The sequence below is a fragment of the Notothenia rossii genome (assembly GCF_949606895.1).
Source record: "Notothenia rossii genome assembly, chromosome: 3".
Taxonomy (NCBI): Eukaryota; Metazoa; Chordata; class Actinopteri; order Perciformes; family Nototheniidae; genus Notothenia; species Notothenia rossii.
Window position 1 is genome coordinate 76162326 of NC_136901.1, and position 3818 is coordinate 76166143.

At 43.0% G+C, this 3818-nt stretch overlaps 1 long non-coding RNA gene across 2 annotated transcripts in view; it reads right to left on the reverse strand.

The window, feature by feature from the left end:
• The window catches only part of LOC307031708, a 15541-nt gene extending 12570 nt beyond the window's left edge, over window positions 1-2971 (reverse strand). For both annotated transcript variants that reach the window (XR_013806057.1, XR_013806058.1), the window contains exon 1: window positions 2798-2971. This is a non-coding gene — a long non-coding RNA (uncharacterized lncRNA). The remainder of the gene's footprint in view (window positions 1-2797) is intronic.
• Between the last annotated feature and the right edge of the window lie 847 nt (window positions 2972-3818).

Here is a 3818-nt window from a genome sequence, read left to right on the forward strand (position 1 = left end):
GTGGAGAGTAAACACAGTCACAAGTGCAATAGAGCATAAACAACACACACACAGCCACCCACAGGCAACTCTGGGTTGCAAATGTGCTGGACAAACTAAACCAAAAGGCAACAAACACACACACATGTAGACACACAGCCAAGCAGAGACTCTCAGACGCTCTCACAGGGATCTTGGTGGGAAAAAATCGTCCACTTTTAATCCAGAGATTTCAACTTTTGGGTCAGCTAATCACTTCATCACAACCAGCCTTGAACTCTTTGTTTCTATCCCCGAATCTCTTTCATTTGCTCTGCTACATATTCATTTCATTCATACTCAAACCTCCCCGCTGTTTTTAATTGCAACCCTCCCTCTGTTTCAAACTCGATAGCTCTTCTTGGGGATTAGGCAGACCACTTTATGATACGGTTTCCTTTCCTCAGTGTAAATCATCTGTTTACTGATAGTGTTGCCCCCATACTTTTTAAAGCCTCTCCCTTCCCCTTCCTTTCTTATCCTGATGTGTCCTTCATTCACAGTGGATATACTGTATAATCAAAAGTTATATGTTTGAGCAAAACAGAGAAAACTGTTGGGACTTTAGACGTTGGAAACACTTTATAATAAGGTACACACAATGTGCTTCAGGGACGTGCAGACATTGTGGGGGGCGGGAGCTAAAATGAGAAAAAAGGGCACTTCCCATAATAATTTATACAAAAATGTTTTAAAACAAAAAGTTAAATATAGCCTAGTATTCACTACGCACAAGAGCAGACAAACTAGTAAAATTAATAGATATTAAATGAGCAGCCAACTATCAAAATTATGAAGTTACTGTTTAAGGACATTACAGACAAAAACATCGTTTTTTCATGTAGGCTACTTGTTATTTTGGTCTATTTTGTTTCCATGTTTCCTTTCATTCTAATGGAAAGAAAACTTCACAAAACAGTTATAAATGGTGTTCGTTTTACAACCATGTCTTTCATCTATAGATTTAAAGCTAATCTGCATTTAAACATAACATTTCAGGGGAAAATACTGACTTGACGTAAGTAACTATCCGGGGAAGTTGTGAGGTGATGTGTTTTTCTGTTGTATCCTTTTCACCTGCAATGCCTTGGTAACTGCATGCAAATTAGCGCATTTTAATTAAGATAAGAGATAACAAGATAGTACTTTATTAATAGTGTAGTTAACGCCTCATTTGTAGATATCAATGTGGCGATTGTGATTGTGGGCACCGGCCCGTCTACACTACAGGCATCAAAAAATCTTGAAGCTGGGCGTGTCTGAAGCTTGGCGATTTTTTGCGAGCAACCAATCACATGAATCTCCCGCCCCAGACATACAAAGCAATAGCAATGTTAAAACGAAGTAAACTGGATATAAACTCTCCAAACAGGCGAAAAAACTATCAGTTTCACCCACTGTCTCTGCCACCTCCCTCCATGCCTGGTTCCTCCGGTTTGTATCCCGGTAAATAGTTCCGGTCGTAAAGAACCGGGTGATTTGCTACCGTAATATCTCGTTTGGAATATGAGGAAATGAACTGCGGTCTGGCTCTCCCAGCTTGCACGCGGTTTGATTGGCTGCGCTTGCACTGGCGGGATTTGCATAAACGGAATTTGATTGGCTGATGCCAAGCATCGAGCCTCAAAAGTTGAACATTGTTCAACTTTTGATGCCGATAGATGCTCGTGATGCTTGCAAAGCCATGCCATGCTCCCCACAATGCAGTTCGGCGAAGATTAAAAATCTTCTACGTCACCCCATTCAAGTGAATGGGCGAAGCGTTGAAAGCATTTTTTGATGCCTGTAGTGTAGACGTACCGGCCCGTCTACACTACAGGCATCAAAATTTGTTGAAGCTGGGCGTGTCTGAAGCTTTCAGATTTTTTGCGAGCAACGCGACCAACAACCAATCACATGAATCTCCCGCCCCAGACATACAAAGAAATAGCAATGTTAAAACGAAGTAAACTGGATATAAACTTTCCAAACCGGCGAAAAACCTACCGGTTTCACCCACTGTCTCTGCCACCCCCCTCCACGCCTGGTTCCTCCGGTTTGTATCCGGTAAATAGTTCTGGTCGTAAAGAACCGGGTGATTTGCTACCGTAATATCTCGTTTGGAATATGAGGAGATGAACTGCGGTCTGGCTCTCCCAGCTTGCACGCAGTTTGATTGGCTGCGCTTGCACTGGCGGGATTTGCATAAACGGGATTTGATTGGCTGATGCCAAGCATCGAGCCTCAAAAGTTGAACATTGTTTGAACATTGTTTGAACATTGTTCAACTTTTGATGCCGAAATGAATTGCACATAATAATTCCCACGGAGCTGTGAGCACTACACATACATTTATGTGACACTTTTCCACTCATCTTCCAGTTGTCGGTTTTCCTCTGTTGAAATCGACCAGCTGTGAAGGTGGGGGCGGGGCTTTTATACGCAAGTAGTGAAAACACTTCTGCGTAGTCTGCTCGCGTGTATCCTCCCTTTCGTCTCCTCCCGCACCCCCTCCTCCCTCACCCCTCCTCGACCCCTCCGTGTTCATTTCAGCTATTGGGACGTCCTTCAAAATGGCGTGTCTTGATCGATTTCCGGGTCAAGTCCCGGAGGAGGGGAAGAGAGGAGTCGAGGAGGGGTATTGGGATGAGGCTACTGTCTGACAGCACCTGCTAATGTAGGTTAGCCCTGTTCACTAGCTGTTCCTTCTACACTGAGCAATGGTCAGTCTGTCACATAATTCACGGTAGTCCTACCTCCTCACTTCCCAAGTCAGACACTGTGTAGGTTGCCAACGTACCTCTCTTTGCATTCTTGCCGTTCTTTCGGTTTCTCTTCTTCCCTTTTTTCCCTCTTTTCTTCTTGCTGTCTTTGTTCTTCTTCCTCTTCCTCTTCTTCCTCTGTCTGACGAAGAGGATGAGGAACTGGAGGAGGACGAGGAGGTGGAGGATAAAGAGGAGCTGCCTGACCCCATTTTGTCTAGGGCCTTTTTTAGAAGGGCCAAAACTGAAACAAACAAGAGGATTAGAACATAACCAATAGCCGCTTTCACACCGCAGGACTTGCCGTACTTTAGTGCCAGTGTTACAGTATAAGTTGAGTCATGACAACTGGCGACATTCTATTATTTTCGTCATAGGAATCCGGGGCGTGTACATTGAGGACCCATTGTTGACTTACCAGGAAAGAAACATCGTTTGTCGTTTACGTTCATCTTTTGCTATATCTGCCTTCCTAAGATCACTTTGCTGCACATTCAGTACTCGTATGTGAGGTTGTGGGTGAGAGTCCGATATCGTGACGCTTACAGGGAGGTATCGAACATTACAAAGTAGGTGACTGTGTGGATGCCTGTTCAAAACATTGCAAACTTCAATAAATCATTTAAATTATATATTTGTGTCCGACTTTCATTTGTTCATCGTTCTTAATGTGATGTATAGTAGCTTTGATAGCTGTCCATACCTTCAGACAGCCTAAAAGTAAAACACAAGTTGTTTATTCACAGCCCGAACGCTCATCGAGATGACTGGATCAGTCATGACAACTTGTGATCAGCTCCGATTAAATTGTGATATCAATTCTGTAGCTAACCTCCAGGGAGCACGTTTATTTTATGAAATAAACGTTAAACGTATAGGCTTAAAGGCATAATAGAACTACCGTATTATATGTATTCAACTTGTGCCCCGCTGGACTTACTTTTCTGTGGTTTACCGTTACTGTGACATATCAGTATAGCCACGGAAGATAGTTTGTGTGTTTAATTCCCATGCATCAAGGTTATTTTCATGTATGTAATTGTTTTTCCTGCACAGTGT